This window comes from Hordeum vulgare, chromosome 5H (genome assembly GCF_904849725.1).
Source record: "Hordeum vulgare subsp. vulgare chromosome 5H, MorexV3_pseudomolecules_assembly, whole genome shotgun sequence".
In the NCBI taxonomy this organism is placed as follows: domain Eukaryota; kingdom Viridiplantae; phylum Streptophyta; class Magnoliopsida; order Poales; family Poaceae; genus Hordeum; species Hordeum vulgare.
The window spans coordinates 468,356,617-468,378,428 of NC_058522.1; positions in this window are offsets into that span (position 1 = coordinate 468,356,617).

Below are 21,812 nucleotides of genomic sequence, written 5' to 3' on the forward strand. Positions count from 1 at the left end.
CAGAGAATATAGATGTGCTTCCCCGGCAACGGCGCCAGAAAAATGTCTTGATGACCCTCAAGTATATGGGATCGCAACAGTTTTCGAGGGTAGAGTATTCAACCCAAATTTGTTGGTTCGACAGGGGAAGCGAAAGAATATTCTCGAGTATTAGCATCTGAGTTTGTCAGATTCAACCACACCTGAAAGATTAGTGTGTGCAAGCAAAGTATCAGTAGCAAAGTAGTATGATAGCAACGATGTCAGAAACAGAACTGTTAACGGCAGACTATTCCTAACTGTTGTATCAATGGCGCCAGTGTTACACGTGGGCGAGGAACTATTCTTCCCCGACAACAGTGTCGAAAAATTCTTGCAACAAGTAACAGCGAAGTAGCAAGGAACAGCAGTAGCAGCAGCAGCAGAGTAACAGTAGTAGCAACAGTAGTAGCAAAGTGGCCCAATCCCTTTTGTAGCAAGGGACAAGCCAGGACAAAATAACGTAGCAAGGACCAGTAGTAAAAGACTCGTAGGCAGTGGATCGGTGATGGATGAGTGTGACGGATGTGATTCATCATGTAACAGCTATAACACGGAGGGATATATAACTAGCTCCCGTTCGTCAATCTAATGTAGGCAGGTATTCCGTATGTAGTCATACGTGCTTAGGGAAAAGAACTTGCATGACATCTATTGTCCATCCGTCCCGTGGCAGCGGGGTCCTAATGGAAACTACGGGATATTAAGGTTCTCCTTTTAATAAAGAACCGGACCAACGCATTAACACCTGGTGAATACATGAACTCCTCATACTATGGTCATCTCCAGGAGTGGTTCCGGCTATTGTCACTCCGGGGTTGCCGGGTCATAACACATAGTAGGTGACTACAACTTGCAAGATAGGATCTAAAACACACATATATTGGCGGCAACATAATAGGTTCAGATCTGAAATCATGACACTTGGGCCCCAGTGACGAGCATTAAGAATAGCCAAGTAGTAGCAACATCAATCTAGAACATAGTGGATACTAGGGATCAGTCCCCATCAAAACTAACTCGATTACATGATAGATCTCATCCAACTCATCACCGTCCAGCAAGCCTACGATGAGATTACTCATGAACGGTGAAGAGCATCATGGAATTGTCGTTGGAGAAAGGTTGATGATGACGATGGCGACGATTTCCCCTCTCCGGAGCCCAAAACGGACTCCAGATCTGCCCTCCAGATGAAGAACAGGAGGTGGCGGCGCCTCCGTATAGTAAAACGCGATAAAACCTTCTCTCTGATTTTTTTCTGAGCGAGACGGAAGATATAGAGCTGAGTTTTGGGGTGGTGGTGCCACGTGGGCCCCACAAGCCCTCACGGTGCGACCTAGGGGGGTGGTCGCGGCCTGCGGGCTTGTGGCCCACTGGCACGCCCCCTCTAGTGGATCTTTGAGCACGTATTTTTCTTTTATTCCAGAAAAAATCTGCGTAAATTTTCAGGACATTCCGAGAGCTTTTATTTCTGCACGAAAACAACACCATGGCAATTCTGGTGAAAACAGCGTCAGTCCGGGTTAGTTCCATTCAAATCATGCAAATTAGAGTCCAAAACAAGGGCAAAAGAGTTCGGAAAAGTAGATACGATGGAGACGTATCAGGTGCAAGTTTGCTGTTTTTGCGCACGTACTTTGGAGACTTGGCTTGATACTCTTACTGGATTGGTACCTTGGTTCTCAAACTGAGGGAAATACCTACTGCTATTGTGCTGCATCACCCTTTCCTCTTCAAGGGAAAAAGCAACGCAAGCTCAAGAGGTAGCAGAAGCCCAATGGCCCTAGGGGTGGCGCACCGGCCCTTAGTGGGCTGGTGCGACAGCCCAAGAGGGCCTATGCGCCAAGGAAAGAAAACCAAAGGAAAAAAAAGAGGTGGGAAGGAAAAGAAGGACTCCACTTTCCAATCCTAGTTGGAATAGGATTGGAGTAGGACTCCTCCTCTCCCTTGGTCGGCGCACCCTTGAGGGCTTAGCCCTCAAGGCAAGCCTCCTCCCTCTCCCTCCTATATATAGTGGTGATTTAGGGCTGATTTGAGACAACTTTTGCCACGTGCAACTCAGATCTAGACACCATAGTTTTACCTCTAGATCATATTTCTGCGGAGCCCTGCAGGAGTAGATCCTCACCACCACCGGATCATATTTGATAAGAGACATTATAGTATGCACCATATCCAATAGGGCGCGGCTATGATGTTCGGACACACCATCACACCATGGTGTTCCAGGTGGCATTAGTTTGTGAAACAATTTCCACATTGTCTTAACTATGTACCAAACTCGCAACTCACATATTCATCTCTATGATCATATTGTAGACATTTTATCATCTTTTCACGACGATCTTCACTCTCAAATAGCTTGAACTTTTCAATATTTCAGGCTTGTGTCTCATCAAGCAAATACTCTTGTATCTACTCAAATCGTCAGTGAAGTAAGAACATAACGATATGCACTGTGTGCCTCGACACTCATTGGACTGCACACATCAAAATGTATTACTTCCAACAAGTTACTTTCTTGTTCCATCTCACTGGAAAACGAGGCCTTCAGTCATCTTTCCCATGTGGTATGATTTGCATGTCTCAAGTGATTCAAAATCAAGTGAGTTCAAACGATCCATCCGCATGGAGTTTCTTCATGCGTTTATACCAATAGGCATGGTTCGCATGTCTCAAACGTATCAAAAACGAATGAGTCCAAAGAGGTCAGGGGGCCGCGCCATGCAGGCTTGTGGGCCCCCTAGAGGTCCCCTGACCTAGATCTTGCGCCTATAAATTCCCAAATATTCCCAAAAAAATCAAGGGAGCATCGCAATTACTTTTCCGCCGCCGCAAGCTTCTGTCTCCGCAAGATCCCATCTGGGGCACGTCCTGGTGCCCTGCCGGAGGGGAGATTCGGACACGGAGGGCTTCTTCATCAACACCATGACCTCTCCGATGATGCGTGAGTAGTTCACCAGAGACCTATGGGTCCATAGCTAGTAACTAGATGGCTTCTTCTCTCTCTTGGATCTTCAATACAAAGTTCTCCATGATCTTCATGGAGATCTATCCGATGTAATATTCTTTTGCGGTGTGTTTGTCGAGATCCGATAAATTGTGGATTTATGATCAGATTATCTATGAATCTCATTTGAGTTTCTTCTAATCTCTCTTATGCATAATTTCATATCCTTGTAATTCTCTTCGAGTTGTGGGTTTTGTTTGGCCAACTAGATCTATGATTCTTGCCATGGGAGAAGTGCTTGGTTTTGGGTTCATACCGTGCGGTGACCTCACCCAGTGACAGAAGGGGTAGCGAGGCACGTATCGTGTTGTGGCCATCAAGGGTAAAAAGATGGGGTTTTCATCATTGGTTTGAGACTATCCCTCTACATCATGTCATCTTCCTTAAAGTGTTACTCTGTTCGTCATGACCTCAATACACTAGATGCATGCTGGATAGCGGTCGATGTGTGGAGTAATAGTAGTAGATGCAGAAAGTATCGGTCTACTTGTATCAGACGTGATGCCTATATGCTAGATCATTGCCTTAGATATCGTCATGACTTTGCACGGTTCTATCAATTGCTCGACAATAATTTGTTCACCCACCGTAATACTTGCTATTTTGAGAGAAGCCTCTAGTGAACACTATGGCCCCCAGGGTCTACTCCACACCATATTTTCAGCCTTACACTTTTTACTTCGTTGCAATTTCCGCCTTCAGATCTCACTTTGCAAACAATCTTGAAGGGATTGACAACCCCTTTGAAGCGTTGGCTGCAAGCTTGTTTATTTTTGCGCAGGTACTTTGGACTTGACGTGGCCCTCCTTTTGGTTCGATACCTTGGTTCTCAAACTGAGGGAAATACTTACTGCTCCTGTACTGTATCACCCTTTCATCTTCAAGGAAAAACCAACGCAAACCAGAGAAGTAACAAGAAGAAATCGTACGCGCCAGGGAAGGACTTTTGTTGCCGCAGCACTGTCTAGTTTGAGAAAACCCAAAAAAGATTTTATTTTTCTTCTTTCGCTTGTTCGGAGATTTCCCGTGTAGATAGTTTTCTTTTTATTTGGGTCAAGGTAGAATACCATGGTTACAATGTTTAGTAGCTCTCGCATGCATACCTGTTTATCTGTTAAAGAGCCATATTACTTTGTCTTCTCCTTTGTGTTTGCTTGCAGATTCCAGCTTAGTCCAATGCACGAGCATTCTTATTATTGTTCACATCATTCGGTCGTGCAAGTGAAAGGCAATAATGACGATATATTATGAAGTGACTGAGCCTGGAAAAGCTGGTATGAGCTCGATCTGTTTTGTTTTTGTAAATATGACTGGCTCACTGTTCCTAGTTCAGCTTTGTTGTGAGAGAAATATGTTTGCAATGACAACTTAGAGATCATAGTTTCGGATGCCATGCTTAATTAGCTAGGAGCTTATAATGGTTTGTCTTGGTTGCCCACATGAATTTTGAGATGACTATGATGTAGTATGATAGGATGGTATCCTCCTTTGAATGATTCAAGTGGCTTGACTTGGCGCATGTTCACGCATGTAGTTGAAACAAAATCAACATAGCCTCTATGATATTCATGTTCACGCGAAGGAAGTGGAGCCGTGAGCCCACAAGCCCACCAGGCGCGGGCCCCCTGGCCGCACCTGGCAGGCTTGTGGAGCCCACAACGCTCCACCGCCTCCAATTCCAGCTCTATTTAGTCCGTCTCGCCCGGAAAAAATCAAGGAGGAGAGTTCATCGCGTTTTACGATACGGAGGCGCCGCCACCTCCTGTTCTTCATCTGGAGGGCAGATCTGGAGTCCGTTCTGGGCTCCGGAGAGGGGATATCGTCGCCATCGTCATCATCTTCGGTGGATCTGGGCTTCGGAGAGTCCAGATCTGCCCTCCAGATGAAGAACAGGAGGTGGCGTCGCCTCCGTATCATAAATGCGACGAACTCTTCTCCTCGATTTTTTTCCGGGCGAGACGGACTAAATAGAGCTGAGATTGGAGGCGGTGGAACAACGTGGGCCCCACAAGCCTGGTAGGCGCGGCCAGGGGGTGGCCGCTCCTCCTGGGCTTGTGGCCCACTGGCTCACCTCCTCCGGTGGATCTTTGCGCAGGTATTTTTCATATATTCCAGAAAAATTCCTCGTAAATTTTCAGGTCATTCCGAGAACTTTATTTCTGCACAAAAACAACACCATGGCAAATCTGCTGAAAACAGCGTTAGTCTAGATTAGTTCCATTCAAATCATGCCAATTAGAGTCCAAAACAAGGGAAAAAGAGTTCGGAAAAGTAGATACGACGGAGGCGTATCAACTCCCCCAAGCTTAAAGCCTTGCTTGTCCTCAAGCAATTCAGTTGACAAACTGAAAGAGACAAAAGAAAAACTTTGACGAACTCTGTTTGATCTTGTTGTTGCAACTATGTCTAACTCATATCCAGAGTTTCAGCAAGATCACAAGCAAACCACATAAGCAAATGACATTTAGGTCTCACGGTAAACTCATATCAATGGCAACGTCAACACTTCAATCAAAACAATCATGAAGTAGTACAAATAGATGGTATCTCGCTAGCTCTTTCTGAGACCGCAAAACATAAATGTGCACCACCTTCAAAGACCAAGGGCTGACTAAACATTGTAATTCATGGCAAAGAAGATCCAGTCACAGTCATACTCAATAACAATTAAAAGCAAAGCATAAGAATGACAGAGGTGCTCTCATATTTTTGCTTTTATAAGAAGAGGATGACTCAACAGAAACATAAATAGATAGGCCCTTCGCAGAGGGAAGCATTGATTTGCAGAGGTGCTAGAGCTCAAGCTTTGAAGACAGAGATAAATAATTTCGGGTGGCATGCTTTCTTTGTCAATGCAATGACCAAGAGTTTTCACCATCTTCCATGCTACACATACTATAGGCGGTTCCCAAACAGAAAAGTAAAGTTTTGACTCCCCCACCACAGATCAATCACACTCCACGACTAGCCGAATACTCGGGTCCGTCCATACCAACAACAATCTAGGGGGAGTTTTGTTTGCAATTATCTTTTCGATTTGAGCATGGAACTGGGCATTCCAATTACCGGCCCCTCTCTCGTGAGTGATAGTGAATAAACACGTATCGAGGATAACACGCCTAGCATGGAAGATACTGATCGCCCCTTGTCACCACATGAGCGGTTCGGGCATGCAAAACAAATTATTTCTTGAAGGTTTAGAGAGTGGCAGATGCAAATTTACTTGGAACGACAGGTAGATACCGCATATAAGTAGGTATGGTGGACTCATATGGAACAACTTTGGGTTTATGGAAGTGGATGCACAAGCAGTATTCCCTCTTAGTACAAGTGAAGGCTAGCAAAAGATTGGGAAGCGACCAACTCGAGAGCGACAACAGTCATCAAAATGCATTGAGATTAACCAACATTGAGTGCAAGCATGAGTAGGACATAAATCACCATGAACATGAATATCATAGAGGCTATGTTGATTTTGTTTCAACTACATGCGTAAACAAGCGCCAAGTCAAGCCGCTTGAATCAGTCAAAGGAGGATATCATCCTATCATACTACATCATAATCATCTCAAAATTCATGTTGGCATCCAAGACAAACCATTATAAGCTCATAGCTAATTAAGCATGGCATCAGAAACTATGATCTCTAAGTTGTCATTGCAACCATGTTTCCCTCACAACAAAGCTGAATTAGGAACGATGAGCTAGTCATATTTACAAAAACAAAATAGATCGAGTTCATACCAGCTTTTCCAGGCTCAGTCACTTCATCATATATCGTCATTATTGCCTTTCACTTGCACGACCTAACGATGTGAACAATAATAAGAGTGCTCATGCATTGTACTAAGCTGGAATCTGCAACCAAACACAAAGGAGAAGACAAAGTAATATGGCTCTTTGACAGATAAACATATATGCATGCGAGAGCCACTAAACATTGTAACCATGGTCTTGTACCTTGATCCAAAGAAAAAGAAAACTATTTACACGGGAAAACTCCCAACAAGCAAAATAAGAACGAGAAATCTTTTTGGGTTTTCTCAAACTAGACAAACACACGAGAAGAAAACGAGAAAAAGAAATAAACTAGCATGGATGATACAGTGGCAAAGTGTGAACACCGATTATCAAAGTGAATGTGTGAGCAAGAATATAAAGTCGGTGAGAAACACGTACTCCCCCAAGCTTAGGCTTTTGGCCTAAGTTGGTCTACTCCCATGGCTGGTCCGGGCGATATCCAAAATCATAATGGGGGTTGTACGGGAGCGCGACAGCTACCGCCTGAATAGTTGCCTCACGGAGGCGAGCAGTCTTTGCCTCCCTCTCATACTCCTGTGCCTCTCCTCTGGTTATGTAATATCTCCGTTTTACCTGAAAGTCAAAGAAGGCAGGAGCAGGAAGGGTAATATGTAAAACACGTTGTTAGTTAAATATTAACCGGTATAGGAGGGATTTATTATCCCTCTCAAGGAACTGATAGCGTGTCATAGCGGCACGATCAAGGAAAGCTGTATCGAGCGGGGGATCTCCTTCGCGGATGGGTACTCCAAGAAAATTTGCTATGTGAGTGGCATAGATCCCACCAAAGAAATCCCCTTCATTAGCATTATTATTTAGCCTCCTCACTATTATAGCTCCCATGTTGAAACTTCTATCACCCGTTACTGCGATCTTAAGAATACTAAGGTCAGGTGCTCAGAGGTGACAATGCTCAATCTTGTCGTTAATGCATCTACCTATGAAGAGGGCAAAGTAATGCAAGGCAGTAAAATGAATGCTCCCCATGGTAGCCTGCGTAATATCTCTAGTTTCTCCAATAGTTATACTAGAGAAAAAAATCTCTAACCGAAGATTTAAGAGGATCATTGAGACTATCCAATCAGGTATATTGCAAATTCTATTGAAATCCTCTAAATCCATGGTATATGATTTGTCATAGAGATCAAACAGTACGGATGTGTCACGGCCAGCTGAAAATTTGAATCTACGAACAAAAGAGGCAGTGAGAGTAGTATAATGTTCACATTTATCGGAGATGAATTCTTCAAGTCCAACATTGTGAACAAGTGTATCAAACTCGTCTTTGAAACCTGCATCAATCATGAATTCATCACAAGGCCATTCACATGGTTGTACCTATGCGCTCCTCGGTTGGTAAGGATCGGGTTCCCGAATCACGAGACGGGGACCCCTCTTGCTTGAGAAACCACCATGATAGTTTCTCCTGAACATCTTCCTTTTCTGAAATTTTAAGTGACTCAAAGGAAAAGTGAACAAGGCTCAACGAAACTCATATCAACTACTCCGACAAGTGCCTAGAGGCCATATCACGCATCAAAACTACTTGGGACCAGCTAAAATTAGCATGCAAAGCTCAAGAACAGGGTCACCAAGGCAGCAAAAATACGCAACGAATAAGGCACTAGAGCAAAAACTAATTGGACCAATGGGGGAGTCATATACCAAGGAACAATTCCCCCAAAACAGTTTGGTGAGTGGGGCTTTGCACAAGGAGATCAAAAATCGCAGCAAGAAGAGCAAGAACACGGGTTTGAGCTGTAGAATGATTTTTTCTAGAGGTAGGAGAAGGAGATGGGAGCTGGAATAAGTGGAGGGGGGACACGTGGGCCCCACAAGCCTGGTAGGCGTGGCCAGGGGGTGCCCGTGTCACCTGGGCTTGTGGCCCACTGGTGCATCCCCCTGACTAGCTCTCCGTCTCAGAATTTTTAAAAATTCTAGAAAAAATCATACTTGATTTTCAAGGTAGTTGAAGAACTTTTATTTTCAGGACACTTTTCTACGGGACACAAGAAGCAGAAAATAGGAGAAACTAAAGCTAAATCTATCATTTTTCTTCTAAGCAACCGAAGGTAAAGGTTTGGAATAGAGGGTTGTGACTCTCAGATTCATCCATCATGGTCATCAAAAGAAATCCGTCAATGAGGTTGATCAAGTCTCCTTGACAAACTTTTTTCGAATCGCATAAAAACGGAGAATTTTCGAATAGTCACTAGGTTACCTCAATGGGGATGTGCATATCCCCAACAAGCAAATCATACTTCATCTTAACAGTAGGTATAGGGCATTCAATGCTCCCAATAATAATCGATGAAGTTTTTTCAATAGCATTGATGCAATGTATCCGATATTGTTTCTTCGGAAACTGCACCGTATGCTCACTACCATTGACATGGAAAGTGACATTGCCTTTGTTGCAATCAATAACAGCCCCTGTAGTGTTTAAAAAGGGTCTTCCAAGGATGACCGCCATGGCATCATCCTCGGGAATATCCAGAATAACAAAGTCTGTTAAGATAGTAACGTTAGCAACCACAACAGGCACATCCTTGCAAATGCCGATAGGGAAAGCAGTTGATTTGTCGGCCATTTGCAGAGAGATTTCAGTGGGTGTCAACTTATCCAGTTCAAGCCAACGATAAAGAGAGAGAGGCATAACACTAACACCGGCTCCAAGGTCGCATAAAGCAGTTCTAACGTAGTTGCCTTTAATGGAGCAAGGTATAGTGGGCACACCGGGAGCACCTAGTTTCTTAGGAGTTCCACCCTTGAAGGTGTAATTAGCGAGCATGGTGGAAATCTCAACCTCAGGTATCCTCCTCTTATTAGTCACAATATCCTTCATGTACTTAGCATAAGGAGACATTTTGAACATATCTGTCAAACGCATTTGCAGAAATACAGGTCTAATCATTTCAACAAATCGCTCAAAATCCTCATCATCCTTTTTCTTGGATGGTTTGGGAGGAAAGGGCATGGGTTTCTGAACCCATGGTTCCCTTTCTTTACCATGCTTCCTAGCAATGAAGTCGTTCTTATCGTATATCTGATACGTCTCAAACGTATCTATAATTTTTCATGGTTTCATGTTGTTATCTTGTCAACTTTGGATGTTTTATATATCTTTTATATCTTTTTTGGGACTAACTTATTAATTCAGTGCCAAGTGCCCCAGTTCCTGTTTTTCTGTGTTTTTGACTCTTTCAGATCTGATTTTGGAACGGAGTCCAAACGGAATAAAATCCCCGAAATGAATTTTTACAAAACAAAAGAAGATCGGGGGACTTGAGGACCAAGGCAGGAGGCCCACAGGGAGCCCACAAGCCCTGTAGCCGCGGCCAGGGGGCCCGCGGCTACCAGGCTTGTGGCCTCCCTGGAGCTTCCCTGCCCTAGATCTTTGGCCTATATATTCCCTAAAATCCCAGAAAAAATGAGGGCGTCCACGAAACCACTTTTCCGCCGCCACAAGCTTCAGTTTCCGCGAGATCTCATCTGGAGACCCTTCCCGGTGCCCTGCCGGAGGGGACTTTGGAGCTGGAGGGCTTCTACATCAACATCATTGCCTCTCCAATGACTCGTGAGTAGTGTAATTCAGACCTACGGGTCCGTAGTTAGTTGCTAGATGGCTTCTTCTCTCTCTTGGATCTTCAATACAAAGTTCTCCATGATGTTCATGGAGATCTATCCGATGTAATCCTCTTTGGCGGTGTGTTTGTCGAGATTCGATGAATTGTGGATTTGTGATCAGATTATCTATGAATTATATTCGAGTCTTTGCTGATTTCTTATATGCATGATTTCATATCCTTGTAAGTCTCTCCGAGTCTTGGGTTTTGTTTGGCCAACTAGATCTATGATTCTTGCAATGGGAGAAGTGCTTGGTTTTGGGTTCATACCGTGCGGTGACATTTCCCAGTGACAGAAGGGGCAGCAAGGCACGCATTGTGTTGTTGCCATCAAGGGTAACAAGTTGGGCTTTCATCGTAGATTTGAGATTGTCCATGTACATCATGTCATCTTGCTTAAGGCGTTACTCTGTTCTTATGAACTCAATACACTAGATGCATGCTGGATAGCGGTCGATGTGTGGAGTAATAGTAGTAGATGCAGAAAGTATCGGTCTACTTGTTTTGTACGTGATGCCTATATATATATATATATGATATTTGTCATAGATAACGTCATGACTTTGCGCGGTTCTATCAATTGCTCGACGGTAATTCGTTCACCCATCGTCTACTTGCTTTCATCACAGAAGCCGCTAGTGAACACTACGGCCCCCGGGTCTACTTTGCAAACAATCTATAAGGGATTGACAACCCCTTCATAGCGTTGGGTGCAAGCTCTTTGTGTTTGTGCAGGTACTTGTGACTTGACGCGATCCTCCTACTCGATTGATACCTTGGTTCTCAAACTGAGGGAAATACTTTCCGTCGCTGTGCTACATCACCCTTTCCTCTTCAAGGGAACACCAACGCAAGGCTCCAAGGCCGCGAGGGAATCCTTTGCATATTTTCCAAGGAAATCCCTATAGGCGTAGCCAGCAGCAGAAGGATTTCTGGCGCCGTTGCCTGGGAGAGATCAAGTCAAGATCTATCCAAGTAAGTGTCACAAACTCATCTCTTACATTTACCTTTTTTGCTAGTTGCCTCTCGTTTTCCTCTCCCCCACTTCACCAATTTGCCTTTTTCGTTTGCCTTTTTTTCGTTTGCCTTTTTTGTTCGCCCTTTTCTCTCACTTGCTTTCTGTTCGCTTGTGTGACATGTACCTTCAATATGCTTGCATCTTCGCTTGCTGAAAATCTAGTGATATGGATCCTCATCCACTTGCTAATCTCTTTAAGAGATCCAATTATGTTGATCCAATTGCTAGTGAGTTGAGTGCACTTGACTATCTTTATGGAGTTTTGCTTGAGATGCGTGAATCTGAAAATTGTCAGGAAGAAATTTATGAAGTGATTCACAAGGGCTCCTTGGATGAAAAGCATGATTGCAATGGTTTCACTATAAATTCTATTAGTGACAATCATGCTAAAAATATGCAAAACCCTAAGCTTGGGGATGCTAGTTTTGCTATGTCCACTACTTGTTGCAATGATCATGAGCGGGCGATGATTTTTCTTATGATCTTGAAAAAAAATTAAGCCTCATGATGAATATGATATTTGCAATATTATTGAAAGTGGGTTTGGAGAAGTCATGACTTTAGTTGATGATAATCCCACTATTTTTTAAGAGCGTCAACTTTGCATGCATGTGGATCATGAAAAGAATATCCTATGTGATAGTTACATTTTTGAATTTGAATATGATCCCACATGTAATTATTATGAGAGAGGAAAATATGGTGGTAGAAACTTTCATATCACTAATTCACCTCTCGTTATGTTGAGATTGCTATTGTCTCTTTCTTCTTCCTTGCATTTGATAACTATTGGTTGTCTTGACAATCTGTTTTCCTATAAAATGCCTATGCATAGGAAGTATGTTAGACTTAGATGTGATTTTCACATGCTTTATGATGCTCTCGTTGTGCTTCAATTCTTGTCTTTTGTGTGAGCATCATTGAATTATCAATGCCTAGCTAAGGGCGTTAAACAATAGCGCTTGTTGGGAGGCAACCCAACGAATCTATCATTTTTCTTTCCGTTTTGTGTTTTCCACACTTCCATAATTCTGTAATGATTGTGTTTTTTGTGTTTCTTTTGCGTTTGTGCCAAGTGAAACCGTTATGATTAGCCTTGGGGATGATCGTTTGATCATGCTGGAAAAGACAGAAACTTTCTGCTCGCGAAAAGAATTGTCATTTTTTTATTTGAGATATTTTGAGTTGATTCTTTTTTCTTCTGATTTCTACGAAAATTCTTCAGAGGGTCGTAAATTTTCAGAATTTTTGAAGTGCCAGAAGTATACGAAGTATACAGATTGCTACAGACTGGTCTGCTGTTAACAGATTATGTATTTGTTGAGTTGGTTGCTTAGTTTGATGAAACTATGGATAGTATCGGGGGGTATTAGCCATGGAAGATTGAAAATACAGTAACCCAACATCAACATAAGTAGAATTTAAGTTTGCTACAGTACCTAAGGAAGTGGTGATTTGCTTTCTTATACTAATGATATCACGAGTTTCTGTTTAAGTTTCGTGTTGTGAAGTTTTCAAGTTTTGGGTGAAGTTCTTATGGACAAAGAGATAAAGAGTGGCAAGAGCTCAAGCTTGGGGATGCCCAAGGAACCCCAAGTTGATTCAAGGATGCCGAAAAAGCCTAAGCTTGGGGATGCCCCGGGAAGGCATCCCCTCTTTCGTCTTCAATCCATCGGTAACGTTACTTGGGGCTATATTTTTATTCACCACATGTTATGTGTTTTACTTGGAGCGTCTTGTATCGTGGGAGTATTTTATTTTTTTTGTGTCACATTCTTCCTTGTTGCACACCTAGAGAGAGAGACATGCACTCACCGTGATTTTGTCGAGCTTCACTTATATCCTTTGGTTAGACAATTCAGCTCACATGTGTTTCACTGATGTCTTTTGAGCTAGTTGATTTTGCTCTGTGTGTTTCACATCTATCTTTTAGAGCACGGAAGTGCGTGGCGTGGTAGTTGATCTATGCTATGAAAGTAGTCTCAAAAGGGGTAGTTATCCAAAGGGATATGAAAACTTGCACCTTCATGTGCATTGAGTAGTTAGAGAAGTTTGATTCATCTCAATGAGTTTTGAGTCGTGGTTGTGGTAATATTGAAGTTATACTAGTAAGGTGTTGTGGATCTAGAAATACTTGTGTTGAAGTTAGTGATTCCCGTAGCATGCACGTATGGTGAACCGCTATGTGATGAAGTCTGAGCATGATTAGTTTATTGATTGTCATCCTTTGTGTGCCGGTCGGGATCGCGCGATGGTTTATACCTACCAACCCTTCCCCTAGGAGTATGCGTTGAATGCTTTGTTTCGATTACTACTAAAACTTTTGCAACAATTATATGAGTTCTTCATGACTAATGTTGAGTCCATGGTTTAGATGCACTTTCACCTTTCACCATCACTATCTTCTTTAGTGTCGTGCAACTTTCGCCGGTGCATAAAACCACCATTAGCCTCCCTCAAAACAGCCACCATACCTACCTACTATGGTTTTTTCAAAGCCATTCCGAGATATATTGCCATGCAACTACCACCATGACATGTGCCACAGCTTCTACATTGCCATTGCATGATCATAAGATAGCTAGCATGATGTTTCCACTGATGTCTATGCCATGCTAGATCATTGTCATGGTACACTACCGAAGGCATTCCATATAGAGTCATCATTGCTCTAAGTTTTGAGTTGTAAGTGTGATGATCATCATTGATGGAGCATTGTCCCATGTGAGGAAATAAAAGAGGCCAGCAAAGCCCATTTACAAAAAGAGGCAAAAGATGCCCACAAAAATAAAAAATAAAAATATATAAAAAATAGGCCAAAGAGCCCACCGAAAAACGAGAGAAAAAGAAAGAAGGGACAGTGCTACTATCTTTCCACACTTGTGTTTATTAAGCACCATGATCTTCATGATTGAGAGCCTCTCGTTTTCTCACCACCATATAGCTAGTGGGAAATTTTCATTATATAACTTGGCTTGTATATTCCAATGATAGGCTTCCTCAAAATTGCCTTAGGTCTTCGTGAGCAAGCAAGTTGGATGCACACCCACTAGTTTTCTTTAAGAGATTTCACATACTCTTAGCTCTAGTGCATCATTTTTATGGCAATCCCTACTCATTCACATTGATATCTATTGATGAATATCTCCATAGCTCATTGATATGCCTAGTCAATGTGACTATCTTCTCCTTGTTTGCCTTGCAACCTCCACCACACTCCATTCCACTTATAGTGCTAAAACCATGGCTCACGCTCATGTATTGCGTGAGAGTTGAAAAAGTTTGAGAAAGTAAAGGTGTGAAAACAATTACTTGGCCAATACTGAGGTTGTGCATGATTTAAATTCGTTGTGCAAGGATGATAGAGCATAGCCAGACTATATGATTTTGTAGGGATAACTTTCTTTTGGCCTTGTTATTTTGAAAGTTCATGATTACCTTGTTAGTTTGCTTGAAGTATTATTGTCTCCACGTCAACAGCAAACTATTGTTTTGAATCTAACGGATCTGAACATTCATGTCGCATAAGAGGAGTTACAAAGGACATCTATGCTAGGTAGCATGAAAGCATCAAAAATTCATTCTTTATCACTTCCCTACTCGAGGACGAGCAGGAGTTAAGCTTGGGGATGCTTGGTACGTCTCAAACGTATCTATAATTTTTGATGGTTTCATGCTGTTATCTTGTCAACTTTGGATGTTTGATATACCTTTTATATCTTTTTTGGGACTAACTTATTAATTCAGTGCCAAGTGCCAGTTCCTGTTTTTTGTGTGTTTTGACTCTTTTCAGATCTGATTTTGGAACGGAGTCCAAATGGAATAAAATCCCCAAAATGAATTTTTCCAGAACAGAAGAAGATCGGGGGACTTGAGGGCCAAGTCAGGAGGCCCACAGGGAGCCCACAAGCCCTGTAGCCGTGGCCAGGGGGGCCGCGGCTACGAGGCTTGTGGCCTCCCTGGAGCTCCCCTGCCCTAGCTCTTTGGCCTATATATTCCCTAAAATCCCAAAACAAATGAGGGCGTCCACGAAACCACTTTTCCGCCGCCGCAAACTTTCGTTTCCGCAAGATCTCATCTGGAGACCCTTCCCGGTGCCCTGCCGGAGGGGACTTTGGAGCTGGAGGACTTCTACATCAACATCATTGCCTCTCCAATGACTCGTGAGTAGTCTACTTTAGACCTACGGGTCCGTAGTTAGTAGCTAGATGGCTTCTTCTCTCTCTTGGATCTTCAATACAAAGTTCTCCATGATCTTCATGGAGATCTATCCTATGTAATCCTATTTGGCGGTGTGTTTGTCGAGATCCGATGAATTGTGGATTTGTGATCAGATTATCTATGAATTATATTTGAGTCTTTGCTGATTTCTTATATGCATGATTTGATATCCTTGTAAGTCTCTCCGAGTCTTGGGTTTTGTTTGGCCAACTAGATCTATGAATCTTGCAATGGGAGAAGTGCTTGGTTTTGGGTTCATACCGTGCGGTGACCTTTCCCAGTGACAGAAGGGGCAGCAAGGCACGCATCGTGTTGTTGCCATCAAGGGTAACAAGATGGGATTTCATCATAGATTCGAGATTGTCCATCTACATCATGTCATCTTGCTTAAGGCGTTACTCTGTTCTTATGAACTCAATACACTAGATGCATGCTGGATAGCGGTCGACGTGTGGAGTAATAGTAGTAGATGAGAAAGTATCGGTCTACTTGTTTTGGACGTGATGCCTATATATATATATGATCATTGCCATAGATAACGTCATGACTTTGCGCGGTTCTATCAATTGCTCGACAGTAATTCGTTCACCCACCGTCTACTTTCTTTCATGAGAGAAACCACTAGTGAACACTACGGCCCCCGGGTCTACTCACAATTATCATCTCAGCTTTTACTTTTACTTTGCTTTGTTTACTTTTTGCTTTCAGTTCTCACTTTGCAAACAATCTATAAGGGATTGACAACCCTTCATAGCGTTGGGTGCAAGCTTTTGTGTTTGTGCAGGTACTTGTGACTTGACGCGATCCTCCTACTGGATTGATACCTTGGTTCTCAAACTGAGGGAAATACTTACCGCCGATGTGCTACATCACCCTTTCCTCTTCAAGGGAACACCAACGCAAGGCTCGAAGGCCGCGGGGGAATCCTTTGCATATTTGCCAAGGAAATCCCTATAGGCGTAGCCAGCAGCAATATCCTATTCTTAGGTTGTGGGTTATCAAGATCAACACTAGGTTCAATCTCCACATCCTTATCATTGCTAGGTTGAGCATCAACATGAACATCACTATCGATGTTATCATTAGGCTCATGTTCATCACAGATTGTGTTTTGGCACCAGAAACAAAGACATCGTTTGGACTCTCGGGTGTAACAGCAACAGGTTTGCTAGCATGCAAGTTCCTATCATCTTTCTTTTTCTTTCTAGGATGACTAGGTGCCTCGGTGCTAACTCCTTGAGAATCTTGTTCAATTATCTTAGGATGACCCTCGGGATACAAAGGTTCCTGGGTTATTCTACCGCCTCTAGTGACGACTCTAACAGAATTGTCATTCAACTCATTGAGCAAGTCATTTTGAGCCTTAAGTACTTGTTCTACCTGAGTAGTAACCATAGAGTCATGTTTACTCAAGAGCTTAAGATCATTGACATTTCTATCCACACAAGCACTTAAATGACTAAGCATGCGAGCATTCTGTTCCAATTGTCTGCTAACATAATCATTGAAACTTTGTTGTTTGGCAACAAAGTTATCAAATTCATCCAGGCATAAGCTAGCAGGTTTATCAAAAATAATATCACTCTCATTGAATCTACGAAGATAATTTACCTCTACTACCTGTGTCGGGTTATCAAGACCATGGATCTCTTCGATAGGTGGTAGATTTTTGACATCCTCAGATTTAATGTCTTTCTCTTTCATAGATTTCTTAGCTTCTTGCATATCTTCATGACTGAGGAATAGAATACCTCTTTTCTTCGGAGTTGGCTTCGGAGGTGGTTCGGGAATAGTCCAAGCATTCTCATTGCACAAGATATTATTCAATAGGATCTCAGCTTGTTCTACAGTTTGTTCCCTGAAAACACAACCAGCACAACTATCTAGGTGGTCCTTAGAAGCGTCGGTTAGTCCATTATAGAAGATATCAAGTATTTCATTCTTCTCAAGAGGGTGATGGGGCAAAGCATTCAGTAGCTGGACAAGCCTCCCCCAAGCTTGTGGGAGACTCTCTTCTTCAACTTGCGCAAAGTTATATATTTCCTGCAAGGCAGCTTGCTTCTTATGGGCAGGGTAATATTTCTCACAGAAGTAGTAGATCATATCCTGGGGACTACGCACACAACCAGGATCAAGAGAAGTGAACCAAGTCTTAGCATCATCGTTTAGCGAGAAAGGAAACAGCTTAAGGATATAGTAGTGGCGGATCTTTTCCTCACTCCTGAATAGGGTGGCTATGTCGTGCAGCTTAGTAAGATGTGTCGGAATTATGCCCTAGAGGCAATAATAAATATAGTTATTATTATAATTCTTGTATCAAGATAATCGTTTATTATCCATGCTATAATTGTATTGAATGAAGACTCATTTACATGTCTGGATACATAGACAAAACACTGTCCCTAGCAAGCCTCTAGTTGGCTAGCCAGTTGATCAAAGATAGTCAGTGTCTTCTGATTATGAACAAGGTGTTGTTGTTTGATAACTGGATCACGTCATTAGGAGAATTACGTGATGGACTAGACCCAAACTAATAGACGTAGCATGTTGATCGTGTCATTTTGTTGCTACTGTTTTCTGCGTGTCAAGTATTTGTTCCTATGACCATGAGATCATATAACTCACTGACACCGGAGGAATACTTTGTGTGTATCAAACGTCGCAACGTAACTGGGTGACTATAAAGATGCTCTATAGGTATCTCCGAAGGTGTTAGTTGAGTTAGTATGGATCAAGACTGGGATTTGTCACTCCGTGTGACAGAGAGGTATCTCGGGGCCCACTCGGTAATACAACATCACACACAAGCCTTGCAAGCAATGTGACTTAGTGTAAGTTACGGGATCTTGTATTACGGAACGAGTAAAGAGACTTGCCGGTAAACGAGATTGAAATAGGTATGCGGATACTAACGATCGAATCTCGGGCAAGTAACATACCGAAGGACAAAGGGAATGACATACGGGATTATATGAATCCTTGACACTGAGGTTCAAACGATAAGTTCTTCGTAGAATATGTAGGATCCAATATGGGAATCCAGGTCCCTCTATTGGATATTGACCGAGGAGTCTCTTGGGTCATGTCTACATAGTTCTCGAACCCGCAGGGTCTGCACACTTAAGGTTCGACGTTGTTTTATGCGTATTTGAGTTATATGGTTGGTTACCGAATGTTGTTCGGAGTCCCGGATGAGATCACGGACGTCACAAGGGTTTCCGGAATGGTCCGAAAACGAAGATTGATATATAGGATGACCTCATTTGATTACCGGAAGGTTTTCGAGGCAATTCCGGCAGTGTACCGGAAGTGACGAATGGGTTCCGGGTGTTCACCGGGAGGGGCCCGCCCACCTGGGAGTGAGCCCAAGGCCCTAGGGTGGCGCCACAAGTCCTTAGTGGGCTGGTGGAGTCAGCCCAAGAGGGCTATGGCGCCACATAAGAAAATACCAAAAGAAAAGAAAAGAAAAAGGAAAGAGGGAGGTGGGAAGGAAGAGGAGGACTCCTCCTTCCCAAACCGAATTGGAGGAGGAGTCCTCCTCCTCCTAGCGGCCGGCGCACCTTGAGGGACTTGTCCCTCAAGGCTAGCCCCTCCCCCTCCCTCCTATATATAGTGGTGTTTTAGGGCTTTTTGAGACACAACTTTGCCACGTGCAACTCTAGCCTATACCACACAGTTTTATCTCTAGATCGAATTTCTACGGAGCTCGGGCGGAGCCCTGCAGGAGTAGATCATCACCACCACCGGAGCGTCGTCACCCTGCCGGAGAACTCATCTACTTCTCCGTCTTGCTTGCTGGATCAGGAAGGCCGAAATCATCGTCGAGCTCTACGTGTGCTGAACGCGGAGGTGTCGTCCGTTCGGCACTAGATCGGAACGGATCGTGGGACGGATCGCAGGACGGTTCGTGGTACGGTTCGAGGTACGTGAAGACGTTCCACTATATCAACCACGTTTCTTAACGCTTCCCGCTGTGCGATCTACAAGGGTACATAGATCTAATCTCCACTCATAGATGGACATCACCATGATAGGTCTTCATGTGCGTAGGAAATTTTTTGTTTCCCATGCAACATTCCCCAACAGGTTGAAGGCTCCATCAACGTGGACGTACGATAGCACCACCTATCGGAACCACCCCAACAATCATCGTGTCATTCTTTTTCTTTGATCTTCCTATTCCTATCCTCTATTTATGTGCATGTCTTTACTTTCCGCTGCTATACTCTTAGACTTGCATGTGTAGGGTGTGCTTGACTTGCTACAATTGCTAAAACTAGCCCACAACTAAAATTGGGAAAAGGCTAAGTTCTTATTTGGTCAAGTAGTCTAATCACCCACCCCCCCTATAGACATACTTCGGATCCTACAATACTTCATAAATTATCGATACGTTGGAGATATATTAATAAGCACCACTCCAAGGGAGACGTACCTCCTCCAAGAGGAGGGAACTTCTGTAACACATGCTCTTCTTCATTGACTCAACTTGCCATTACATCTTACCTTTACTTTATGCAAGCTTATATTATGTTTCTATCTTATTCTTGCAATTGTTTTTGCTCATCATATAAGTTGTCCACCTTGTTGCATATCTAGACAACATATTTTTGTGTTAAGTCTAATTTGTTGATAGTACTTCAATATTATTATTCACCTATTCCCCCACCCCCCTCTAGTCGACCATTTCAACCCTTTTAGCGAGGGGTGATTTTTAGGTTGGCCCAGGGTCATCCGAAGCGGGTGATACAGTGGTTCGTACGCCTGCAAAGCCCACTGGTTTGTTTTCAGATTGCGGAAAAAAAGTGTGTGAACCGGTCGACGGATCAATACAAGCCCGCGTTTGCGTATGGTTCAAGAGTCGACGTGAAAGATGCCCTTAGAGCATCTCTAGCAGGTACGCTATCCCGCCGTCGGCCCATATATTTGCTGGCCACATAGCGTATCCAGTCAATCTCGGGCATGAAGAGGTCCGCCATATTTGCAGGGGGGCGTAAATATTTTACGAGAGGCCCGCAAACCCCTCCCTCCAGTCGCTATATCTACGGGTAGCCGGTGATTTAGGGTTACCATCTCGCATAGATTTTTCGCTTTCCTCCTCCCCTATGCCATCGTTTTTCGTACCTCCGACGAGGGCAGTCATGTCGGGAGAAGGTCGCAGATGTGGTGCCCGCTGCCCGTCGCTGCGGCGCAAGCGCAACCAGCACGACACGGAGGCTGACAGCTCCAGCGGCCACGTCATAGATTCGTGGCGTCATGAGCAGGCTAGCCAGCACAGGTGGCGGCTCTTCGACGAGATATATTATGGTCACTAGCCGTCGGCGAAGGCTCCCACGAGGCGGAGGTTGCTTGATTCGCCGCGAAGGAGGCGTTGGACACCAACGAGGAGGGCATTGTCGCATGCTTCGAGGAGCCAGCTCGCGTGCACCATCTACAAATCCATCTACAAGTACCACATCGGCGTGAAGCCATGAGCCACCGTTGTCCGTCTAGGATTTGCGTGTGTGCGTGCATATGTGTGTGTGTGTGTGTGAACTCCATCGAGGACCGGACTATCTGAGTTTATCTAAAATGTAACGGAAACATGTTTATCTTAACTTTTTAAATTTGCAAGTTGATTTACAGTATCTATTCTGTGTCCAACTAAAAGTGCCCCTAAAATTGATTTAGGATGAAACGTAAATCAATTTTATGAGTTGAGAGGGTCTGCTAGAGATGTTCTTAGTGTTGTATGACTCCCTGAAAACTGCCCAGCCGAACAACGTTTGCGATTCTTTTGTGCTCGAATTTTTTTTCGACCAGTCGGTTCCATATCGCACACCCCTCCGAGAAAAAGGGATCCGGGCGCTCTCATCTGCCCCGAACTTTACTACCCAAGTCGTTGCCCGTCGGTCATGCCTCCTCCGTCCGCTGCTCCAACGACGGGAGGGGGTGGGGACCCTGGTGCTTCGTCCTCGGCATGTTGTTAGGGTTAGCCAAGTGTTTCCTTGAGGCGCTGATTTTATGGAGGAGAAGGCGTCGCATCAGAATAATTTGTATTTGCTTTTTCATTATTAGAGAAAACCTTATAGGCAGGAGCCTAGTAGTAGCGGTGGAAAAAAAGCAAGCGCTACTG